This window comes from Cervus canadensis, chromosome 28 (assembly GCF_019320065.1).
Source record: "Cervus canadensis isolate Bull #8, Minnesota chromosome 28, ASM1932006v1, whole genome shotgun sequence".
Lineage (NCBI taxonomy): Eukaryota > Metazoa > Chordata > Mammalia > Artiodactyla > Cervidae > Cervus > Cervus canadensis.
In genome coordinates, this window is record NC_057413.1 from 22,978,629 (window position 1) to 23,004,506 (window position 25,878).

The following is a 25,878-nucleotide window of genomic DNA, read 5'->3' on the forward strand; positions in this document are numbered from 1 at the left end:
CACTTCACAAACACCAAGTGTCTGGCCCAGAGGCCCACTGTCTCCTACCTCAATGTGAATTAATAAGGTAAGGAATGGAGGTCTTGAACATGCTTAAAAAAAAATGCTTGCTTCATTTTATTTCAAATATGGGGATGGTGTAGGGTATAGCAACAGTGCTTGTTTGTTCCACCACCAGCCACCAACAGCAGAGCCCCTATTCCTCTTCTCGAACAGAAACATGACTTCATTCACATAACCTTTTCTATACTGCCTTGGCTTTGCAGGAGGTTATGATTGATCTAACTGATCACAGTGGTCACATTCTTGGCAGTACTTGGATTAGGTAAGAACACGTGATACAAATCTAGCCATTGTGAGGGGGAAACCCACTAAGGAATGTATAAGAGAAGTTGTCCTCAACAAGAGATACAATCAAGTCTGCCTATTTTCCTGGAGTTTATCTTGATATTGTGAGAGCCAGAGGTACTACAAGGAAACCAGCTGGTATATAAGATCCATATAGTGAGAATGACAGAATGCAAAGACTTGGTCATTCAAAAAATCTTGGTTCTGAATAACATCATAGAGTCACTGAATTAATGAAGCTCATAGCCTCCCTACCTTCTTGACTTGTCATGTATGATAGTAAATCCATTGTAAGTCAGTTGAATGCTGTCATTCGAATAATTGTAGAGCTATTACTGAAAGTGTCCTTTATTGGGGAGGAATCTTTGGGCTAGATGTCTTATAGTTCTGTAAGAATTGTGCTATAAGTCCTCCTGATAGCTGGCATTATGAAAAACTCAAAACAGGCTACATAAATGGTATTAAAAAATATTGGTCTGGTGTGCCCTTGGTTCACTAAGTTTTTTCATTGATATCAGCAGACTCGGCATTCTCTTCACTTAGAAGGCCTACTTCTCAGCCACTAGCTCCAGCCCAGCCCTACTGTCTGATTGTCGCTGGCTTCAGAATTAATGGGCACAAGCCCAGCCTCCACCCCTGAGTACATAAACAGCCACCATGAGCCTCAAAGTATATTCAGGAAACTAGAATTCTGCTCCTGTACATAGCATGCCTTTGCTCTTCCACTAAAACATCTGGATTGAGATAGCATGGAATCACAGACTTATGATGCCTACCTGTACCATAAACTGTTTTCCTGATGCTTACAGGCATTTTTCTCAACTCTTCATTCATGCATGCAGACTTTTAATGTAAATTTAGTCATTGTAAATACGGAGCATGCTGGCCTTAAGAATATAAAATTGAGTGGGGAGGACCACTGAGCAAACAGCTGTTCACAACAGTGTGATGAATGCCGAAAACAGGAGTGTACTCTGCACCCTAGACATACAAGGAAAGAACGCCATCCAAACGGGGGAAGAATTAAGAACTCGATTAGGTTTGCGAGTATTTCTGTTATTTTATTTGTTTACTCTGGTCCCTGTTTCATGGTTTCCTTCCGTTCTTATTAGCAAAATCCTAAGAACTCCATCATTTGCCCCTCCCAAGCCCTTCACCATGAGGTCAAGGACTTTAGGCTGGCAGGTTATTGCTATAATGAGGCTTCAAAGTAGACTGTAAATCTTTATGTCCTCTCATCTGGGAAAGTAGAGGGCAGACAAATCAAAAGAAGAGCGAGTGTACTTCTTAAAGGCCAATTAATGATGGTTTAAAGAGCATCCATACCAATAGGGCCAGTGGCGCAATGGATAACGCGTCTGACTACGGATCAGAAGATTCCAGGTTCGACTCCTGGCTGGCTCGAGGTCACTTCCCTCTGCTTTAGGGGGATGGTAGGGTGGTGTCTTTCTCACAACCCACTCTTAAAACCTTTATTGTTACTTGTTTGATCACCACAAAGAATGGAGGGAAGATAACCAAGGCGGGGCTAGAAAAGATACACAAAAGAATAAGACAGGAATTTTGCACATCAACTAGTGTCTTTTGTACTATCGCCTGTTGCATGGAAAACTCTCCCTTTTGAGAACACTTGCCTCTTGAGAATATAGTGCTTTCTAGAGAATAGAATCCTCGACGAATCCTGCTAACATTTCTCCAACGTTCAGGTGTCCGAGTCCACACCGAAACAAGCAACAGCGATGTCATAAACAACAAAGGAGAGAACCGTAAGTAAGGAGGGCAGAACGCGTGGGAATCAGCGGTCAGGTCTTAGAAGAACCTCGAGTGAGGAAAATCTGTTCGTAAGCGTTCAGATCTTCACACAGTAAACGAGGACGATGTGGATCTTGTATCTATCAAGGATTGGGGGATGAGAATGGGATCTGCTGCCAGCACGTTTCCCTGCCCCGCAGGTGTCTGCAGAACATCAACCCAATACCGCGCTTTAAGCGCATCAAGCGCAGTCCGGGGTCGGCGACTCAAAGTTGAGAAGTCCCTGCGGTGGCTGCCCTCCAGAAGAGACTCTTCGTGAGGGTCGAGGACGCTCATGCAGCCGGGTCAGCTGACAGAAGGGCAGTGAATGGACGGATTTTTCTATCCTTGTCTACTGAGATCCATGCTGAAAGAGTGCTGGAGGCGGCTAAAGGAATTCGAGGACAGACAAGAAGAGAAACGAAAACAAAGAGTGGGAAGAATGGCTCCTTTCATCCTGGCTGCGTTGTGGCCTTTTAGGATACTGTAGATCAAACTTTTAAAGCCTGGAATAGGAGGTGCATTTCTAAAGTCAAAAGACAGACACCACCAATACCACTGCCCAGGTTGCTGAGCCAAAGTGTGCCGGGCAGGAGGAAAGTCTTGATGAATTTGCATTCTCATTCCCTTCCTGCTTTCATACTCCTCAGTACCGACCCCTCCCTCTACCGAGCCACCCGTTGTGGTCATGCCTCCCTTTGTTCAGGGGACTTCTAACAAGGTAATGGCTATCTTGATTATCCAGATTACTAACCAAGTTGTTGTAGCCAAACGCTCCAGGAAGCAAACTCACCCAGAAGGACAGCGTGAATAATGGAGTGCAGTTACACCAGCGGGTCAGAGGCAGAGTTTTCTCTTTAGCCAGGGACCCCCACCGATTTTTGTAACAACCTTTTATATCTAAAGTGTACGTGCCCAAGCCCACATCCCCAAATTTCTTAAGTCTGCTCTGGAAAATGTTAGAGATACAATCAGGTTACAGCCATAATTCACAATCTGAAGGTCACCTAGTCATGCAGAGTAGCTCACATCAATGGGCATTACAAAGATTACAGAAGTGATTGATTACATAATGGTTTGTTACACTCTTCCTGGCTTCAGGGAGTCTAGATGCCAGTTCAGCCTGGTGGGGTGTTTGTCCCTTGGGTTGCGGGGAGGAAGCTGCTTGGCCATTTGGTATGTTGTCTCCCTGGTTACAAGATAAGTAGTCCAAAGTTCACTGAGAGGGCAAGATGGAGTTCCTTTCCTTTTAAAAATGGAGTCAGTCCAGTCAGCACAACCTGTTCCTTTGCTTCTTCAAGGTAATGAAGTTAACAGCAGGCTATCACCAACCTAACTGAGAAAACTAACACCCTAATCAGATCTCTCAAGTGTTTTCCAGAAAGCTGAATAATAAACCACATTCCAGTATTTTCCCCTCCTTCAAATTCATTAGGAAGACTTTATCATCTCTTTATTATTAGCCTGAAACTTTGGTAACTATGAAACTTGACAGTAGGAAAGTTCAAATGTCATCTGCTCAGTCTGATGACCTCAGTTAAAATGCAACCTACCCTGTTACCCCCATAGCCCTCAATTTTTCTAGACCCACTTCCTGCTTTACTTGTCTCCATAGGGCCTGAAGGACACTCGCTGACGGAAAACCAAATTTCCTCTTCTTCCTCTCCCAGACAATCATGTTTATCAAAGGCAAACAAATAAATACATACATTCAGCCCCTCTGCTCCTGGATTCTTGTCCAAATCCCATTGTCCATTCCAGCCATTTTTCATAAAGGTAAATATTTTGGTTCTCCTGAAGTTTGCATTAACTTCTGATTGCAGTCCCAAACCTGATATTTGTAAAAGGAAGCATAGGTTATCTTAACATTTCTATTGATTTGGATTCCCTTTCTTCTCAAAACAAGTGGATTCGATTGACATTCTGTACACAGAAAAATAAATTCACATTGAACCCCCACATTAGTATCTTCAGAATGGGAAAGGAAAGCTTCACTGATCACCCTACTGGATGAGGTGGTTGCATTCAACTTCAAAATTAACACCAAGTTCCTCCTCCAGAGACAGACACCAGCCTCACCCCGTGTCCCCACTGCCTCTTGTTTGTAAAAAAAAATTTAGCATCTGAGATCTTCCCTCAGCTTCAAAGAGCAAATTTAATCAGAGAAGTGAGATAATGCAGAAACAAAGGAAAGCAGTCAAACAAGACAATAGTTTAGCCATAAAATAGAGCCGTGAGCCTTTAGTTTCTCCTCAAGGGCTATGGTTAATATATGAGCCATATCCTTGAATTATTTTGCAGATACTAAAACTCCCACCAGATGAAAAAGTTGACTGCATGCTGACCAATAGTTTATAGATCTCAGACTGGTTGGAGGCAAAAACTGACATTGTTACCCAAAATACTACCTTGTTACCTCACCATCAGCCAATTGCACATTGCACATTGCAATTGCACATTGGTTCATAATACACGCTGAGAAAGTCTCCTTCACACTATCACACTGTCACACTGTCCTGGGCTCAGTCGCATCTGACTTTTCAGGACCCCATGGATGGTAGCCTGCCAGGCTCCTTTCTCCATGGGATTTCCCAGGCAAGAATACTAGAGTGGGTTACCATTTCCTACTCTAGGGGATCTTCCCCACCCAGGGATCAAACTTGAGTCTCTTGCATCTCCTGCATTGGCAGGTGGATTCTTTACCACTGAGCCACCTGGGAAGCCCTTGATTATACACCCTAAGACAGTCACCCTCACACTGTCTTTAAAAACCCTGCCTTGAAAGACTTTGGGGTATCTGAATTGTTTGAGCTAGTTCTCCTTGCTTGGCACCCTGCAATAAATTCTTCACCTTCCTTCATCACAACCTGATGGCAGCAGACTGGCTTTGCTGTTCTGGGGCCAGCAGCCCAAAGTTTGGTTTAGTAACCTATGATAAATTGTTTTGTTGCCAAAACTCAGACTACATGAAATAATCTCCATAAATCTCTTAGCATAATTAATAGCATATAAAGTTGAGGAAAAAAACAGGAAGACCTTTTAAAATTAAGTTCAGTTTATGTTTCTGTAGGGAAGAATGTCTCCAGTCACCTAGATGCAAGTGGAGATGTAAAGATAGAGAGGTATGGACTGTTATGCCCGATGTCCGAATCCCCGAGCGGGAATAGAGAAGGCCTCCAAGACAATGCAACTCGCAGAAAGGGAAGTTTATTACTGACTCGAGCCAGGGCCCTCTGCCGTAACCAACACAGTGGTGCAGGTCAGAGAGCCCGGAGCCCAAGCTGTTACACAAATTTATAGGGTGAGCGCACGCCTTTGGTTTAAGCGGATTGGTTACAAGTTTGCAAAGCAATTTCATTGGTCAAAACTTTCGCGCGAGCGGGACTTTCCTGGGGGTTTCCGCCCGTTCCTAGTTTCCTAATTGGCAAACAGCGGTCAGTGTTAAGTGAAAGCTAATTGGTCCTAATTGGGGGTCAGTGTTAAGCGAAAGCTAATTGGTTGTATCCAGGTGGCCTGATAATCTTACCAAGTAGGAAGGCCTACTCCTAACCTAAGCTGCATTACTTCTGCTCGCCTCACATGGACGATAGACAAATTTGAGGAATACCGATTCAGTCAGAGAAATAATATTAACTGAGCACCTTCTACGTTTCTTCAACAAAGATCATGAAAGATGTAAGATCAGTTGAGGGCAGGAAACACGATGTCTTTCGAACACAAGACCAGCAAAAGACAGACACAATGAACTGTCCTTACTGCTGAAGTATAGATGGTCCTGTCTTAGGTTGAATACTGGAAAGGCACAGACTCTTACCTTTCATAAATATGGAATCCTACCCATGTAGCACTGACTTAAACATCGTGATTTTCAAATAACATAGAGTAGATTCTTTAAAAGCTGAAAACAAATGAAGTAGACATGCTTGAAAAATGCTGTTTCATATTTTAATTTCAATGTTCAAGCATCCAGCTGTCTGCCCTCTTAGCGCAGCTGGCAGCGCATCAGTCTCATAATCTGAAGGTCCTGAGTTCAAACCTCAGAGAGGGCAGGCCCTCACTTTTTTCACAGTCGGCCTGGTGAAAAGCCAAGTTGAAAGGAAAGAAAGTGTGTGTAAATCTGCACTTAAAGAAATCAATACAAAGAAAAGTAGCAAATGCTGCCAGATAAGCATTACACGCTGCTGCTGCTGCTGCTGCTGCTGCTGCGTCGATTCAGTCGTGTCCGACTCTGTGCAACCCGGTAGACGGCAGCCCACCAGGCTCCTCTGTCCACGGGATTCTCTAGGCAAGAATACTGGAGTGGGTTGCCATTTCCTTCTCCAAAGCATTGGATGGATGTTCCAATATTCAATATACATTCAAGAAAATGGAATCAATTTTCTGGTTTGTTGCACCTCTCAGCAGTTTGAGTGAAATGGACAAGAAATTTAGATTACACCAGAAAACAAAAGCTATGCTATATTTTTGATCTTCCTCTCCTCCTGGTGGAAGAAGCAAGGGAAGTTTTCTCTTTCAAATTCATGCGCTGAAGATTGTCCAACCACAGTTAAGACATGGGGAAGGGTAAAATCATTTATTTTTTAAATCATGTAACAAATATTTCTTGTTAATGCACTGTTTTGGGTGCAGTTGAGAATTTGGGGCTCTCCCACTCATTGTGTATGTTTCTATAAAAACAACTGTGATTATTACAAGATTTTGGAAATAAGGCATAAATATAGGAGGAGGGTAGCTTTTGTAGATCTAACCTGTAGATCTGGGGTAGTTTCTGTAAACCTAATCTGCACCACATTCTAGAAAGTGTCCTGAAAGTTTATTGATTTTATGCAAGTCGTTTGATTAGCTTGCAAATAATCCAAATATCACCACTCCCATTTGAAAGATGGAATTGAATTTCAGGGGAGTTGAATCATTTTTCTCAAGTCTGTTAGCTCTAAGGAGCAAAACCAGACATGAAAAGCTGGTTGTTTGTTTGTTTTCTATATGAAAAGATGTGAGCTTGTCTTTTAATTTAAGATATAGTCTCATAAGTCTATAAGGAATACCAGTTCCTCCCTTCATATATGCATAGAACAAATTTTTTTAAATGAGTATATTTATTTTTCCACTCATCAGACACTAAATGAAAATCACTTCTGTGTCTGCCACCCAGGTTCAAGACTTCTAAGTGTCCTTGACTACTTCTCCCTCAAATCTCTACATCCAGTGTCTTGGCACATACTTAGATACTGTAGATCCTTCCTACACAACTCTCCAGAATCTTTCTCTTTCTTCTCATGCATCTATGCCTTGATCTATTCTATGTTTATGGAGAAAGTATTCTGTGCCAGCCAGTGTCTTGGACTGGAGGTTCAGAAAGACTCATGCTACTGCTAATCTCAGAAGCTAAAAGAATAAACCTCAATCCCTTAATATAACTTCTTTTTCATTCTCCTTAATTCCAGTTTCCCCATTTCCTACTTATATGGCATTCAAAATTAAAAATTTATCGTAAAATGTTACCTTGATTATGTAAGCTGTCTGCATGGATTTTTTTCAAGTGTTCTTAAACCTCCAGTTTGCTCCCCAGTGTATCTTCATGTGTCCAAGCTTTTCAACCACTGTTTCCCTTCATGTCTATTTTACGCACACAAATGCACATACACCCACTCCAATTGAACAGGTATATTTCTGAACACAGGAATCCCTACCTCCATGCCTTTTCCTTCCATCTTATGTTCACTGTACATCTACATCCTTCAATGTCCATACGTTTTTCCTTTTCTCTATGTCTCACCTCTAATTTCTGATGGTTCTTGCATGTGATAGTATGTACTTCTTTTTTCTTCTTGCATATAATGTAAATATGTAACTTCTCAAGACCTGCTTCAGTAAGAATCCCAGAAATATTCCAGAAATAAAGCAATGTGTAAGTTTCTGTAGTGTAGTGGTTATCACACTTGCCTAACATGTGGGAGGCCCTTGGTTCAAAACTGAGCGGGAACAATTGCTCCCTTGTACCTTCTACTCTCTGGGAAAACTCAGCCCTCTGCCTCCGCTAAAGGGAACCAGTGATCATCTCACTTCTGTTGCTTTGCTGTTTTAGTTTCATGTTTAAGAAACAGGTTATCGATCTGAAATAGTCAGGCCGCATTAGCCCACTGTTCTGGGTGAGTCCTCCCAAATGGGATGTGGTCTCTTCTGTCGGGAAAATCTGAAACCCATAGTTTTTTGGCCAGATTTTGTCACAGTGATTTTCTTTTCTCCTTGGCAGAGGAATAGAAACTACTCTCTTGCCTTGGAGGATCCTTAAGAAGATGGACCCTTAGTCCAGCTTAAAGACCTTGACATTTCCTGAAGTTCTGGCAGCCTGGAAGAATGAATAATGATGTGGATACAGTCCACTGAAAAATGGAAGGAAAAAATTCATGCTGGATATGGGGAATTAGCTCAAGTGGTAGAGCGCTCGCTTAGCATGTGAGAGGTAGTGGGATCGATGCCCACATTCTCCAGTTTTTACTCTTTCATCTGAGGAACTGCAAATCTTCTAAATTGTAGAAAGGAAAAAATCAGATACTTGGACCCTTCCCTGGGCAAGGGCAAAACAGGACAGCCTTGGCTCTATTGGCCTTCAGTATGTACATCTCTCATTAATGATAAATCTAGTAGATAATAAAAATCAACAAAAAAATAAACACCACCATACATCAATGGATCGAACTGACCGTATACAGCAAAATCACAATGAAGTTTCCCTCAAAGAGTTGAGGGAAAAGCAAGATCATATCAAAAATAAAAAATCAAGAATGGTCAGATTGAAGCAAAGAGACATTTTGGAAGCAAACATTTTTTAAAGTATTATTTAGTTGTAAGTGCCAGGGAAGACTGGAAGTAGTGAAACCAGAAGACTGTCCCTTGTCAATATACATACTTACAACATACATACTCCAGAGGTCTGGGTGGTCAGATTTCTTCTGAATCAACTGGGCCTACTGCAGTGCCAAGCACAGAGCAGCTCCCCAATGAATATGTCCTGACTGAATGGAAAGGAGGTGATAGATTTAAGAGCGTTTCGCAAGAATAATAGTATTTGCCAGGACAGTGAGTGTGGATTTTGAAGATGGAGAATGAGCCAAAATTGACTTGGAAGTCTACGTCCAGAACACCAGCACAGAAGAGGTTAGGAGTTAGAGTTTGGATGGATGAGTTATTTTGGAGACCAGACAGTGAGACCCTCAGCTGTAGCAGAAAAATAAAATCACAATTTGGAATTTAAAAATCTGTTTCTCAATTCATGCTTTGCTACTTAGCAGCTCTGGGACCTTAACTTTTCTGAGTCTCCATTATATCTGAAAAATGTAAATTATGATGCATACTTCTGTTGCTGAAGTTCAATTTGAATGTATGAAATCATCTCCATAAATCCCTTAGTATAATTATAAGGCTGAAACAAATGAGAAGGTTTTGAATTAAGTTCAGTTTGTGTTTTTTTGTAAGGAGAATATCTCCGGGCATGTAGATGCAACTGGAGACATGAGTGAGACAAAGAAGTATGGAGTGCAGACAAATTTGAGGAGTATTCATTTACTTAGTCAGTGAACTATTAATAGTATTAACTGGGTACTTCTTAAGTTCCTTTTGAATATAAGGTACCAAGGAAAGTGTAAGAGTGACTGAGGTCTCTGAAGGAGGCAACAGGCCGATCATTAGACCACAAGAGGGAAAAAGAGCAGCAAAAGACCAGTACAATTGTTACTGGGCCAGTACAAATGGTACTGCGGGCCAGAGGGTCCAGTTGTTGGGTATATGCTGGAAAGGTGTGGACTCCACCATTCCTGGATGTGGAACCCTTCAGGGGCAGCACTGGTTTAAATAGAATGATTTACAAGTGGCATGGTTACATTCTTTAAAAGTTGGAACCTGATGGACATGCCTGGAAAGTACTATTATATATTTTACCTTCAATGCCAGAAGCCCTGACCATCTGCCCTCTTAGCGCAGTAGGCAGCGCGTCAGTCTCATAATCTGAAGGTCCTGAGTTCAAGCCTCAGAGAGGGCAGGTGTTTTATATTTGTTGCTCAGCCTCGTCCAACCCTTGACCCCATGGACGGTGGCACTCTAGGCTCCCCTGTCTTTCACCATCTCCCGGAGCTTGCTGAAACTCATGTCTATTGAATTGGTGATGCCATCTAACCATCTCATCCTCTATCATCCCCTTCTCCTCTCGCCTTCAGTCTTTCCCAGCATCAGGGTCTTTTCCAATGAGTCAGTACTTCACATCAGGTGGCCAAAATATTAAAGTTTCAGCACCAGCATCAGTCCTTCCAATGAATATTCTGGACTGATTTCCTTTAGAATTGACTAGTTTGATCTCCTTGCAGCCCAAGGGACTCTCAAGAGTCTTCTCCAATACCACAGTTCAAAAGCATCAAATTTTTGGCACTCAGCTTTCTTTATGGTCCAACTCTCACATCCATACATGACTACTGGAAAAAACATAGCTTTGACTAGAAAGACCTTTTTCAGCAATGCAGTGTTTCTGCTTTTTAATATTCTGTCTAGGTTTGTCATAGTTTTTCTTCCATGGAGCAAGCGTCTTTTAATTTCGTGGCTGCACTCACCATCTGCAGTGATTTTGGAGCCCAAGAAAATAAAGTCTCTCACTGTTTCCATTGTTTCCCCATCTATTTGCCATGAAGTGATGGGACCAGATGCCATGATCTTGGTTTTTTGAATATTGAGTTTTAAACCAGCTTTCACTCTCCTCTTTCACCCTCATCAAGAGGCTCTTCAGTTCCTCTTCACTTTCTGCCATAAGGGTGGTGTCATCTGCATATCTGAGGTTATTGATATTTCTCCCAGCAATCTTGACTCCAGCTTGAGCTTCATCCAACCCAGCATTTCGCATGATGTACTCTGCATATAAGTTAAATGCAAGGTGACAATACAAAGCCTTGACATATTCTTTTCCCAATATGGAACCAGTCGGTTGTTCCATGTCCAGTTCTAGCCATTGCTTCCTCACCTGCATACAGGTTTCCCAGGAGGTAGGTAAGGTGGTATTCCCATCTCTTTAAGAATTTTCCGCAGTTTGTTGTGATCCACACAGTTAAAGGTGTAGTCAATGAAGCGGAAGTAAATGTTTTTCTGGAATTCTCTTGCTTTTTCTATGATCCAACAGATGTTAGTAATTTGATCTTTGGTTCCTCTGCCTTTTCTAAATTCAGCTTGTACATCTGGAAGTTCTTGGTTCAGGTACTGTTGAAGCTTAGCTTGGAGGATTTTGAGTATGACCCTGCTAGGATGTGAAATGAGTTCAGTCTGTGGTAGTTTGAACATTCATTGCCTTTCTTTGGGATTGGGATGAAAACTGACTTTTTCTAGTCCTGTGGCCACTGCTGAGTTTTCCAAATCTGCTGCCATACTGAGTGCAGCACTTTTAACACCATCGTCTTTTAACAGCATCATCACTCTTCATCTGTACTGCTCAATGCCCATATTTTTTCCTTCACTGTAACATGCTCTTGTGTCTTATTTCCAATGGCTCTTATCTGTAACATTTTGTACTTTTTTATTGCTGTATTATATGGTGTAGATATATAATTTCTCACGACATGCCTCAGTAACAATGGGAAAATATCTTAAAATAGAACAAAGCATGAGCTTCCCTAGTGTAGTGGTCATCATGCTCGCCTAACACGCGAGAGGTCCTTGGCTGGAAACCGAGCAGAAACAGCTGTGTTTTTTGCCTTCCATCATCTGGGGAAAATCAGTTCACCTTCTCCCCTAAAAGGTATCAGTGATCATCGCACTCCTGTTGGTTTGTCATTTTCCTCTCATTTTTAAGAAACAGATAATCATCCTCAGGTAGTCCTGTTGTATAGCTGGCTGTTCTGGGTGAGTCCTCCCAACTGGGACATTTTCACTTCTATCTCAGAAAGTCTGAAACGTGAAATTTGGGGCACTGAATGTTTCCCATGGCTCCTCCTCACCCCTTTTCCTTAGAGGAGGAATAGGTACCAATCTCACTTTTGCTTCGGGTCGTCTTTGGGAAGACGTGCCCTTAGTAGTCCTGGTTTCAAGCGAATAATGGAGATGGTACTCTGAAACACTGGGGGAAAGAGCTTGATAAAGGTGGGGAATTAGCTCAAGTGGAAGAGTGCTTGCTTAGCATGCGAGAGGCAGTAGGATTGATACCCACATTCACCAGCTTTTAAGAAGTACTTGCAAAAAAATATACATCCAAATTGCAACTTCAGACCTGAAAAAAGAATGTGTAGACAGAAAATAGCAAATACTCAATCCAAATGACAAAGAGACAAGTGTACTTTAAAAAATGGACAGAACTTCAGGGACAAACAGGAAAACAGCAAAGTGCTTACATTCACATCAGTGGAGACCCAATAGAGGAAGGAAGGGAAACAATTGGAGGGGGGGGAATTGGTTACTCAAATTTGGCAAAAGATATAAACCAGAATAAAAACATTCAGCAACCCTAAAGCAGGATAAAATCAAATAAACCCATAGGCAGACAGATGACAATTAAACTGCTTGAAACTAGAAAGGTGGGGGAGGGGGCGGGGGGAGGGGAGGGGATTGCTCTAAAAGTACCAGAAGAAAATGAAATGGAAACTGCAATCTGAATGATTGTTAATTTCTCATCAGAAACTATAAGAACCATAACAAAATAACATGATTTTTATGTTATTTTGAAAGAAAAGACCTGCCAATCTAATAGCTAAATATAGCAAAAATACCCTTCAGACAGACATAAAGTTTACCTTCTCATTTGAAGGTAAACTGAGTGACTCCATTGCTAATGGAAATTCTAGAAAAGAGTAATGCTGTGAGACAAGAAAATGATACTAGAAGGAAATATATAGGATAGTATAAATGAAGAAAGTTAACCAAAATTTCAGAAACAGAAACTAATTTGAAATTAAATAGCCCATATTGGAGGTTTACTAGGACTGCAGCTTGCGAAACACAGATTTAAGAAGCACAGGAGTTGTGTTCCACTGGACTACAAAATGAAGGAAGCTTATTGAAGGGAAAAAACTGCAAGGCCACACAGTGACATAAGTTGTTTGTCTAGCATTGTAATTGATGCTAACAAGAAGAAAGACAGCTTATTAAGCAAGAATTGGTTAGAGTCTGCAATGGTTACTTAGTTACAAGGGGGAACCTTGAGACTACAAGTTTGCAGCTGGTGGATGTTGTTCCGACTATGGTTGGTGGTGGCCCTGGGTTTGGTACAGTGATATAGGGACTGGTCCAAGGCCAGATCCTCAATGGCCATCCTCCCCATTTTTGTATGCCTGAACTGTGATTACTCCCTTATGATTTCAATTTGTCACTGGAACCATAGAAGAGAAGGAAATAGCTGGGAAAGCATAATAGATTTTTATGTTCCTCTTTAATTCTTTAAAGTATGTTTGATGCTTGAAAGTGAAAATCATTACATTGTCTGACGGAATTTTCATTGTATCTATATGTACTATATGAAGGGGTTGTGGTAAAGAGACTAAATGGTGGTGAGGTTTCTATACACAACTTGAATGGTAATTTATTGATTCTAAGTATACTGTGAAATACTAAGGATGTATATGGTAATCAATACACCACCTACTAAAAATGTTTAAATGAATCAAGTAAGGGTAGGGAGGAAGAGGAGCAGAGAAAAACAAGAAACAAAGGAAACAAGCTATTAATAAATTATTTAGTAAATCTAAAAGCAAACTTACTAGTAATAATATTATTTGAGTTATTATAGTCAGCAATTTATTTTTAATGCATTCTAACAATCCAGATATATCAAATAAAATCAGTTTGTCACAATATGTTAAAAATATATATGATGATTAGAAGGAATTCACTTCAAATAAAGTTAGTTGTGAGATGAAAAGCTGTACTCAAGATTAAAAGTTACATAGGAGATGGAAAGCAAAGAATAGGGAAATAGACCTATGCAAACATTAATAAAAAAAAATAAAGTAGATATATTACTATAAGACTAAGTGGATTTCAAAGTAGAGAAAAATTCCAGGTATTGCTTTGAGAAGCTATACAATTATAAGATGTCAATTCACTAATAAAACAACTATCCTAAATGTGTATGCCCCTGACCACAGAGCTTCAAAACCCATAAGCAATAGCTAATGAAACTGAAAAGAAACATAGAAAAGTCCTCAGTTATTGTTGAAGATGTCAACAATCTTCTCTCTTTAATTGTTAGATCTAGTAGATAACAAATTGGAAAATACAGTGTGGAACTTAACACTATCCACCACTGAATCTAAATGACCTTATTAAGTAAAGTTGTAGAGTCAGTAGAAAGAAGGATCAAAGAGTTGAGAGAAAAGCAAAATTATATCAAAACAAAGAAACCAAAAAATGTCAGCAGAAAAGTAGTATTTCAGAAAGAGTTATTTAGCTGTAAATGCCAGGGAGACTGAAAGTGGTGAAACTGGAAGTGGATCATTCCTTTTCCATATTTATCCTTCCTATTCCTGAGGCCTGGAGTAATCAGATTCCCTCTCAGTCCCCTGAACCTGCTACAGTGCCTAACACTGTAGCTCCACAACAATAATGCACTGAATGAACGGAAAGGAAGTGATAGATTCAAAAAAGCTGCACAAGAATAATGTTTAGTATTTGGCAGATCATTTGATATGGGTTTTGAAGGACTTGGAAGTCTAAGCCCAAAACTCCAGCACAGAAGTTGGGAATTAGATAGTGGGTGTGAGCTGGAGTAGAGAGAGAACTCACAATTTGGAATCTAATAATTTCTCTCAATTCATACTTTGCTGTTTAACAGAAATATTACTTAACTTCTCTGAGCCATCATTTTGTCTGAAAAGTACAAAATATGATACATAGGTTTATTACCTAAATTCAAGTGGACTATATGAAATAATCTCCATAAATCTCTTCGTATGAATTAGTATGTAAGGCTGAAAACACAAGGTAGCTTTTTGTCAGTTTGTGGTTTTTGCAGGAAGAATGTCTCTAGCCATGTAGGTATGAATGGAGATGTGGAGTAAGACAGAGAAGTCCAGACTTGAGGACTATTGATTCAGTCAGTGAACTAATATTAACTAGGCAATTCCTATGTTTCTTTCACCAATGAGATCATGGAAAATGTAAGATCAGCTGAGATTTCTGAGAGCAGGAAAAAGCACATCTTTGGAACACAAGGCTAAGAAGACAGCACATTAATTGTCCCTAGCCATGCAGCCCAGATAATCTTATTTTTTGGGTGTATACTGGAAAGGCTTGGACTGCATCATTCCTAGTGCGGAAACCACTGGATTTGTCATTGGTTTATTGGAATGATTTTCAAGTATTTATTAAAAACTAGGAACTGATAAAAGTGTGGGTGGTTGGAAAATACTATTTCCTCTCTACTTTCAATAGGAACTATTTATCCTATCTGCCCTCTTAGCGCAGTAGGCAGCGCGTCAGTCTCATAATCTGAAGGTCCTGAGTTCGAGCCTCAGAGAGGGCAGATCATACTTTTTGGCCTGGCCATAACTTTAGTTATGTTGCAGGAAAAACCCAACAGCAAGTAAAATTAGGTGGGCACCAGCAAAACATTTGAAAAATGACTGAATATTTGCTTAGAAAGTTGAAATTAGATTTTAAATTTCTTGCAATTCCCAGTAACTTCAGTAAAATCATTGGTGAAGAAGTTTAGATTCACCAGAAAGATCTCAGATCAAAAAGAGAGTTAGAACATGGGAATTAGGTTAAATGTTACAAAGACTTCTTTGCACTCAAAGCTAATGGGAAAGATACTTGTTTCCACCAGTTTTGCTCTATCATTCCTTCTCCACAGGACCTGAGTCCTCAGAGGTTCTTTCCTGAACCCAACTTCAGGAAATATTGGATTTCTTTTTAAAATGATGATTTATAAATTTCTGGTTCTTTTCTTATTTCACCCAGAAGAGAGCACAGACTTGGTCTTTGACCAATAATACTCTTTGTCGCAAACAGTTGGACTCACCTGAGTGACTAAGCACGCACGCACCCACTTTCTCATTATGCTACAATAAGGAAAAAAAAAAACGTGCTGTGAAGGGAGTGAGCATGATCTGTACTGGAGTATGCTGGCCTTTCCTTTTCAACATTCATGACTTTTGGCTAATGGGAGAGTGGACCTCCCATCCTTGTAAATAGAATCTGGTGAAAAGAAGGCTATTTTGTAATCGACATTTATGGGACCTATTGACCTGGGGAAAGAGAGAAGTCTCTTGAGGGATTTAAAGAGACAGGATGGACAACAGAACTTGTGGGTCTGAGGACTGAGTGGCCTGGGTCTGAGAGGGAACCACAAAGATCCAGATTGTCAAAAACAAAATAAAAAAGAAGATGTGAAATCAGGGGAATTCTTAGAGCAAACTCATGAACAAGAATAGGAGTAGGATCTTTGGGTAGTTCTTTGTTATGGAAGTTTCTTACCCATCCATTTCAACCCAACCATCATAGTACCTGTAATGACAGTCCAAATTAACACCTTCAGAAATATCTCCAAGAATTGAAACAATCTGGTGATATTTGACTTCCACATATAGAATCCCAAATAGAGTTTTTCCTCTTTGCACAGGCAGCTAAAATGTTTTAAATGAGGCAGGAGGGATTCCAGCAGGTAATACAGGAAATATATTTCACAGCATTAGTGATCAGATCCTGATGAAGTCCCAAAACAGGAAGGAACGTTAAAGAGGGTCATGATTCTACCATGCAGAACTGTGAACAGCCCTTGCACTTTGCTTTTCACTGAAAGACTTCCCTTTCCTTTAACCTGATCTTAAGCTTCTTCAGGCACAAAGAATCCTATGGATGATGCCCTTGGAGGCTCTGTGAAAGGGTGGTCCTTCAGCAAGCCCACCATTTGGTTAGGCCTTTGGCTCCACAGTCTTGAAATGAGCTGGAAATTTTCTTACATTTTGACTTTTCTGTGGGCATTTGGCAACTGGGTTCTGTCTGGGTTTCCCAACTGCACACAGAGGACTTCTCTTCACTTCTCAGATCCTGACTAATATAACTTCTCATTTTGAATCAGACTTAGTAATATGCCTACTTCTTGGCACTCAGCCCCTAAGTCAAATGTTACTTTGCTTCTGAGAACCCCCTCCCTAGCTAATGCCTCTTATCGTGATTTCAATATGTCCATCAACTTATGCCACCTTCCTTACAAGCACTGTGTTTTAGAAATTGTCTTATGAATTTTCAATTAAATTTCCTGTCTCTCCTCTAGAATATAAGGATCTATAGGCCCAAATCATTGTGTCCTCATTGCCTGGAGTTAAGGCATAAACATGGCTTCGGCCTTGAAATGGAAGTATTAGGTAAGGATAGGAAATAGGTAGATCAAATTAATAAATTATTTTATTAACTTCCAAAATGTTACTCTCTGGTTCTATCAATTTATTTTGCTCTTTCGTTATGCCTTACTTGATGTTTTAAATTTTATTGATGAATGGCAGTTTATATAACTTGAAATTTTCCCAGACAGAATTTTCTGCTTTCTAATTAGTGAACTGAACTGAACTGAATTAGTGAATAACAAAAAAAGATGTAAGGGAACACAGGTATTTAGGACTACTGTTACAAAAGTCACAACAGATAGCAGTTTAGTGTTAGTCACTCATTTGTGTCCGACTCTGTGACCTACCAGGCTCCTCTGTCCATGGGATTCACCAGGCAGAATACTGGAGTCGGTGGCCATTCCCTTCTCCAGGATAACAGTTTAAAGTTGGGTGAAAACTAGAACAAATTAAAAGCCTATTTCCTTTTGCATGTATTTTCTTTCAACCATTTTTTTCTACATGGGTTCTTAATTTCTGGTTTCTCTTCAGTCAACAGTGAAACCCCAGAATGTTGCCTCTGTCTCTTCTTTTTCCCATGGTGACTTCTCCTCCCTTCCTCAGCAGAGGCATAGATACCAATCGCACTATTGCCTTAGGCATCTTTGAGAAGTTGTGCCCTTAGTCCAGTCCTGGTTTCACTTTAAGGACCTTGATATTTTCTGAAGTTCAGGCTGCTCAGAAGAGTAAATAAAGTGGAGATGGTACTCTGAAAAGCTAGAGGAAAAAAGATATACATGAGGGTGGGGAATTAGCTCAAGTGGTAGAGCGCTCGCTTAGCATGTGAGAGGTAGTGGGATCAATACCCACATTCTCCAGTTTTGGCTCCTTCAACAAGGAGCTCCAGCTGACAACCACAAATCTTGCAACCTATACAAAAAAAGGAGAAAACACACATTGCACTCTCCTCTGGGCAAGGACGAGACCAGCTCTACTTGTCCTTTTGGTATATATATCTACTATCAACCTATAATCTGCTTTCTGTTTGTTCAGAATAGCTTGTCATCTCAAGGAATATGCCCAAATGCTCTCTTTATTCCTGTTTCTTCCTGCAACTTGGCTGCAAGGCTGACTAATCCTGAGAAGCGTAGGGCAGAGCAGGGTCAATATGGGAAAACAAACACCACAGAGTATTAATCAAAAAACAGCTGAAGTGGATATATTAATGTCAGACAAAGTAGATTTCAAATTTTCAGTTATTAAGTGAGAAGTTACATAATTATAAGGTGTTAGCTTACCAATGAAATAAACTATCCTGTGTGTATATGTCCCTGATCACTGAACTTCAAAATTCATGAACTGAAACTGATAAACTTGAAAGGAAAAATAGAGAAACCCACAGTTATCATCATAGGTGTCAAAACTTCTCTCTCATTAATGATAGATCTAGTAGTTAACTAAACTACACCATTCACCAGTGGATCTAATTGACCCGATAGAGCAAAATCACAATATAGAACGGTGGAAAGAAGAGCCAAAGAGTTGAGAGAAAAGCAAGATCATATCAAAACTAAAAAATCAAGAATGGTCAGAGTGAAGCAGAGGGACATCATGAACATATATTTTTAAAGTCATTATTTAGTTGTAAATGCCAGGAAGACTCAAAGTGGTGAATCTGGAAAAGGATTGTCCCTTGCACATATACATCCTTCTAGCTCCAGATGTCTGGGTGATCAGATTCCTTCTGAAATACCTGAAGCTACTGCAGTGCCAGGCACATAGCAGCTCCCCAATGAATATGAGCTGACTAAATGGAAAGGAAGTGATAGATTCAAGAGAGCTTCACAAAATAGTGTTCAGCTTTGCCAATATTATTCAGTGAAAGTGGATTTTGAAGGAAGAGAATGAGCCAAAGTTTGACTTGGAAGTCTAAGCCTGAAACGCCAGCAGAGATTGGGAATTACAGTGTGTATGAATGAGCTATTGTGGAGAAGAATGTACAGTGAGATTATCTGCTGGAGCAGAAAAAAATAACATAATTTGGAATTAAATAATCTGCTTCTCAATTCAGACTTTACGGCTTAGCAGACACATTACTTAACTTCTCTCAGTTGCCAACACATGTGGGAAATGCAAATTATGACACCTAGTTGTCACAATTCAATTGGAATATATGAAATAATCTTCATAAATCTCTTAGTCTAATTAACAGCCCAAAAGGCTGAAGAAAAACAGCTTTTTTGTTAAGTCTGTCTGTGGTTTTTTGGTTTTTGTTTTTTTTCCAGTCTGTGGTTTTTGTAGAAAGAACATCTCCTGTCCTGTTCATGCAAGTGGAGATGTAGAGTGAGACAAAGACATATGGAGTGTAGACAAACTTGAGGAGTATTCATTCACTCAGTCAGTGAATTAATATTAACTGGGGATCTCCTAAGTTTCTTTTGAATATAAAGAAAGTGCAAGAGTGAGACCCACTCCAGTGTTCTTGCCTGGAGAATCCCAGGGACGGGGGAGCCTGTGGGCTGCCGTCTCTAGAGTCGCACAGAGTCGGACACGACTGAAGCGACTTAGAAGCAGCAAGAGTGAGATCTCTGAGGGAGAGAAGAGGCCAATCACTGGAACACAAGAGAGGAAAAGAGCCGCAAAAGTCAGGATTGTTCCTGGTCTTGCTGGCCAGAGTGTCCAACTGGTGGATGTATACCGTAAAGGTGTGGACGCCATCATTTCAGAGCGTAGAATCCGCCGGATGCAGCACTGTCATATATGGAATGGTTTTCAAAGAACATTGGTTACATTTTTAAAAGCTGGAAACTGATAGATGTGCCTGAAAAATATCATTTCATATTTTAATTAGAATGTAAGAACATTATCTTGTCTGCCTTCTTAGCGCAGTAGGCAGCGCGTCAGTCTCATAATCTGAAGGTCCTGAGTTCGAGCCTCAGAGAGGGCAGCTTGTTTTTTCCTCCGCAGTCGAACTAATCTAATGTTAACTCTGCTAAAAAGAAAACGTATACAGGCTGCACCAAAACCAAACCGAAAGGAACAAACAAAAAATCAACATAAAATAACCCCGGGAGTTAGTGAAGTACAGGGAAGCCTGGGGTGCTGCAATTCATGGCGTCGCAAAGCGTCAGACACAATTGAGGGACTGAACAACAAAGTAAAATGATCAAATGCTGCCAGATAAGCATTTGATAAAGGATCCATTATTTGCTCAGGAGTGTAATACTAGATTTCAAGTCTGTTGCACTCCCCAGTAACTTCAGTAAAATCATAGATGAAGTAATGTAGACCACATCACAAAAATATGATATTTTTGTGTCTTCTCCATCTGATAGAAGACTGCTCTTTCACATTGGTGCTCTAAAGGACACTCAATGGCAATTAAGGAATGGAAGATGTAAAATCATTTATTCTTTTAATCATGAAACAAATAATTCTTGTTTACACCACTATTCTGGGTGCAGTGAATCAAGAGTGAATAAAATCTCCAAATTTCCTTCCTTGTGGAGCTACATCCCTCCATCTTTCATGTCTTTTAGAGTGGCAGGATGCAGGGAGCTTGAAGATTCAACTAATGTGGTTTGTGAGGGTTCTTACACTTTATCTCTGGCATTGTGAGCTTGGAGGCTGGAGGGAGAAAGCAGAGACAGGGGTCACTTCTGGCCTGCTGACAGTGTAGATGGTGTAGTAGCCTTTTCAGGATAATCAAATATCTTGAAACCACTTTATTCTTTGGGGACCAGAGACAATATGGTGACATATGTGATTACGGATTGTGGGATTCCAACTTTGCCCAGTTGATTTTCCTTTAAAATGTGAAAGAGAAATGATACTCTGTTTTACTTCTTATACACATTACCAAAATGATACTCAGAGTTGGATTTCTGAAGGTTAGTTTGTCCAGAGCTTCCTTCCTGCAGATTTGACCTTGCTGTTGCTTCCCCTTAAGGGTTCAAGGAAGGGAGGCACCTTCAGGCTGCAGAAAGCACCATGCTAGTTACCTCTTTCTATTTGCTGCCTCTCTGACCCTTTGAGAGATGAATGACCACCACTGGGGACTTGGAATACCGAATACAAAAGAATGAAGAGGAATAAAAAAACTCGTTTTTCAGCAGTGGGTGCTAAAAATTATACTACATGTTTATTAATCTTATGCAAGTTGTTTGATTTAGCTTTGCAGTTCATCCAAATATCATTATTCCCATTTTACAGAGAAAATTGAAGCTTAGAATAGTTGAACCTTCTTTTTTTTCAGTTCGCGTGGCTCTCCAGAGCAAAACCAGAAGCGCAAAGCTGATTTTTTTTTTCTATACTAAAATGTAGCCTTTTCCTTTAACCCTGCACTTAGTCTTTTCCTCCAGAACAATTCATTTGTTAATTCACTATTATTATAAATGAGAGGATTTAATCTTCCATGCATCAGATATTAATTCACAATCACTTGTGTTTACCACCCAGATTCAAGTATTCTACATGCCTTTGACTCTTTCTTCTCCTTCAAATCTCTACACCCAATATCTTGATATGTGCTTAAATACTGTAGATCCTTCCCGCACAGCTCTCCAGAATCTTTCTCTTTCTTCTCGTGAACCTATGCCTTTGTCCATTCTGTGTTTATGAAGGATGTATTCCGAGCCAGCTAGTGTACTAGGCCACAGGTACAGAAGGACTCTTGCTATTATTAATCTCAGAGCTTAAAGAATAAACCTCAATCGTTTAAGATCTTACAACTTCTTTTTCTTTCTAATTCTATTTTCTCCATTTCCTACCTATTTGGCATTCAAAATAAAAAAAGTTTCATAAAATATTTTGATTTTAAAGCCATATGCCTGCATGTTTTTCGAAGGTTCTTAAGCCTCCCCAATTTTTCCCCCAATGTACCTTCATGTGTCTAGGCTTTTTCAATCACTGTTTCTCTCCATGTCTATTTTACACACACACACACACACACTAGCACACTCCACTCCAACTACACAGGTATATTTCTGAACATAGGAATTCCTACCATCTTGACTGTTACTTCCACCTTTTTGATTCTTTATCCTCACACCTCAATGTCCGTATTTTTTTTTTTTTCTTTCATAGGATCTCACTTCTTATTTTTGATAGGTCTTATTTGTAACAGGGTTTTTTTGTTTGTTTGTTTTGGTTATTCTCTTATATGATGTAGATGTGAAACCTTTCATGAGCCACCTTAGCATGAACTGCTTATCTCAAAAATGGGGTATGATGTGAGTTTCCGTAGTGTAGTGGTCATCACGCTCGCCTAACACGCGAGAGGTCCCCGGTTCGAAACCGGGCGGAAACAATAGCTATTCTTTTACTTTCAGTCATCCAGGAAAACATCAGCTCACCGCCTCCCCTAAAAGGAACGAGTTATCAACCCACTTCTTTTTGTTGTTTGGGCCCTATTTTTAAGAAACAGATAATCATCCTGAGATAGTCTCGTCGCATTAGCTGATGGTTCTGGATGACTCCTCCCAACTGGGACGTGTTCTCTTCTGTCCCAGAAAATCTGAAACGGGAACCTTTGGAGTGCCAAATTTATCCTATGGCTACTTTCTCCTTTCCTGGCAGAGAAATAGGTACCAATTGCCCTCTTCCCTCACGGCATCTCTGAGACCGTGTGCCCTTAGCCCAAATTCTGATTCCCATTAATAGGCTTGACATTTCCTGAAGTTTGGACCACCCAAAAGAAGGAATAATGGAGAGGGTGTGCTGATAAACTGGAGGGTGGGGGGAGAAGTGAAACAGAAGGATTCAGGGTGGGGGATTAGCTCAAATGGTAGAGCGCTCGCTTAGCATGCGAGAGGTAGTGGGATCAATGCCCACATCCTCCAGTTTTAGTCTCAACAGAGGCGCTCCAATCTTCCAATCTCCATAAGGAAATCTCCAGAAATTAGACACTTTAGACTCTTCTTAGGGAAAGGACAAGACAAGATAGCGATGGCTCTACTGGTTCGTACATCTACTACCAACGTATGGCTTGTATTCTGCTACAGAATAGGTGGGTCATCTCAAGGGATATGCCCAATTCCTCTTTTTTCCCTCCGTTTCTTCATGCACTTGGCCGCAAGGCGGCCCAGTCCTGAGAAGCGCAGGGCAGGGCAGGGTCAATAAAGCCTCAACTTTCTTGTCAGGGGCTGAAACCGAGTGCCCCAAGTAACCAAAAATCTCGGGAAAGACCTTATAGGAAGCAAATACGTGAAGTTATTAGTTAACTTCTGGATGCACCCACGAGGGGTGAATGAGTGGCTCTGATCCTGAACAACAACCTCGAGTTGCTAAGATGGAAAATGACCAGCTCAGCCTCCCACAGACTTTCTTCCTCTTTGAGCATCTCGGCCTGCTCGAGACCCCTCACCTCTCTTCCACTATTTTCCTCCACTGGCTACAAAGTTGGCTCGTCAGTTAATGTATCTCCAGCTCTGACATGTGTGAAACCATACGAGGGGGAGTGGGGAATCAGAAAGATCCGATTTGTCACACGTCCAATATTTCAATGTCCAATATTTCTCTGTCTTCTTCAGGCTCATTAAAAAAAAAAAAAAATTGAAGACTCTCCCTGCCCCTCCAAAAGTCAATGTGTTCTACATCTGTATTGAGCTGTAGTCAACTGGGAAGTTGCGGTTGCCGACCAAGGGCTCAAGGAGACGCGCAGGCGGAGAATGCGGGCATGGACCCGGCAGGCACCAGTCAGTGAAGTTAGTGGAGTACAGTTCGCCGCGACAGTCTATTTTCAGCTCGTGGTTATTTCAGCACTAGAAGTTTTATGCCCTCCTTGGTTTTTCGGGACTAATCTGAAGACCCAAGTGTCACTGCCGTCAAGGCGGAGCATCTCTAGAACTTCCGGAGAAACAGCCATTGCGGGAGTGCTCGTCTAAATGGGGACCCGGAACGGTTATCGTGAGAAAACTGACGCAATCTCACGCCTTGATACTTCACAGCAGAGCAAACTGCATCCCAGAGACAAATGAATACAAAAACAGACTCGAGGAAAATGAACGCGCCTAAGGAAAAGCAAACGAAAGAAAAAAGTCATGCCCTCTCTGAGGCTCGAACTCAGGACCTTCAGATTATGAGACTGACGCGCTGCCCACTGCGCTAAGAAGGCGCTGAAAGCAAACTTTTGGCTAGGCTATAAAGAAACTATCTAAGTCAGTGCTTGCCCTCTGGCTGGTGCTGCTCTTGTTTTCTGTTCATCTGGATCATTGGTTCCTCAGAGTTAACATTTTCACCATCCAGAGTCTTCTCTCTGAAATAATAAACTCTCACCAAATAGTAGTTGGGTGAATGTACAGAAAAATTTTCACACCTTGAAACATGTATGTAATTTTTTTTGCTCAATATTTTAGTTCTACCATATTTTCCAAAGTACAACTTGGGGTTATTTTTCAAAAAGTTAATGTGTGTTTGGATTTACCTATGTTTTTGTCTATGCATTTTCTCACCATGATTTGCACTGTAAGTCTAATAGAATGCAAATTCTTTGTATTTTTTGTTTACTGATTTGTCCAAAAAGTCTAGAGCAATGTCTCTGAAAATATTTACTGAGAAATATATCTATGAAAATTTCCTTCCTTTTATAGGATATTCTTGAGATTTCCTTTATTGAGGGTCTCTGTGAGATAAACTCTCAAATTTTCTTTTGTCTCATGCTATCTTTATATCACTATCATTCAAAAATAGAGTCACTAAGTGTAATTTTAGTTGAAGAGTTATTTTATTTCTTCAATTTGAAAATTACCTTAGCTATTTTCTAGCTAACAGTGTCATGTTTGCAGGCAATCTCTTTTCTATTTTTTGAGAATTGTTGCTAGTCATTAGTGTCATTTTGGTACTCTTGCCCCTCTTCTTCCTCTCCTTTTTCTCCTCTTCTTTTACAGTTTCACTGTAATGTAACTGGCTATGGATTTCTTTTTATAGTCCCAGATTTTGGTGAATAAGACTTCCTGAATCTTTTCTATAAATCTTGAATTTATAGGTAAAAAATTCTCATGTATTTATGCATTCATTTTTTAAATCATGGGTCCCCTACCCAACCTCCTCTCCTGTAGATAGAAATTATCACAATTGTCACTAAACAAGCCAGTGTTCAGTCAGATGACCATCCCTGATAGTCAGTAGAAAGAAATTGATGGAGGTATAGCCAAGTGTTGAAAATGTTTGAATATTAAATAGAACTTTAACTTATTGCTTAGAATTAAATCCATATAGAAGATAGTAACAAAACCTCGCCATATTTTATTACCATCAGAGGCAGCCTCCTAAAATGAATATATATAAATTCTAGAGCTTTAAATTATACTGCTGAGAAGGGATGACCATCAGCAAGATGGCAAAATAGAAAGCCACAGACCTTGTTCCCTGACAGAGACACCAATTTAACATCAGTATATGGTCCAAAAAGCTTTTATGAGCTCTCCAGAAACCAGTTAGGAAGTCGCAGTAC

The 25,878-nt window shown here is 40.4% G+C and overlaps 10 non-coding genes across 10 annotated transcripts; 9 read left to right on the forward strand and 1 right to left on the reverse strand.

Annotated features, from left to right (window-relative positions):
• Positions 1-1,679: 1,679 nt before the first annotated feature.
• On the forward strand, positions 1,680-1,752 carry TRNAR-ACG. The gene has a single exon. It is a non-coding gene; the product is annotated as a tRNA-Arg (tRNA).
• Positions 1,753-6,115: 4,363 nt separating this feature from the next.
• Positions 6,116-6,188, forward strand: TRNAM-CAU. Its single transcript has one exon. It is a non-coding gene; the product is annotated as a tRNA-Met (tRNA).
• Positions 6,189-8,557: 2,369 nt separating this feature from the next.
• On the forward strand, positions 8,558-8,630 carry TRNAA-AGC. Its single transcript has one exon. It is a non-coding gene; the product is annotated as a tRNA-Ala (tRNA).
• A 1,474-nt stretch (positions 8,631-10,104) lies between these two features.
• TRNAM-CAU lies at positions 10,105-10,177 on the forward strand. Its single transcript has one exon. It is a non-coding gene; the product is annotated as a tRNA-Met (tRNA).
• Positions 10,178-15,552: 5,375 nt separating this feature from the next.
• Positions 15,553-15,625, forward strand: TRNAM-CAU. Its single transcript has one exon. It is a non-coding gene; the product is annotated as a tRNA-Met (tRNA).
• Positions 15,626-18,231: 2,606 nt separating this feature from the next.
• On the forward strand, positions 18,232-18,304 carry TRNAA-AGC. Its single transcript has one exon. It is a non-coding gene; the product is annotated as a tRNA-Ala (tRNA).
• Positions 18,305-20,300: 1,996 nt separating this feature from the next.
• Positions 20,301-20,373, forward strand: TRNAM-CAU. The gene has a single exon. It is a non-coding gene; the product is annotated as a tRNA-Met (tRNA).
• Positions 20,374-22,661: 2,288 nt separating this feature from the next.
• Positions 22,662-22,734, forward strand: TRNAV-AAC. The gene has a single exon. It is a non-coding gene; the product is annotated as a tRNA-Val (tRNA).
• A 459-nt stretch (positions 22,735-23,193) lies between these two features.
• Positions 23,194-23,266, forward strand: TRNAA-AGC. Its single transcript has one exon. It is a non-coding gene; the product is annotated as a tRNA-Ala (tRNA).
• A 1,201-nt stretch (positions 23,267-24,467) lies between these two features.
• On the reverse strand, positions 24,468-24,540 carry TRNAM-CAU. Its single transcript has one exon. It is a non-coding gene; the product is annotated as a tRNA-Met (tRNA).
• Positions 24,541-25,878: the final 1,338 nt, after the last annotated feature.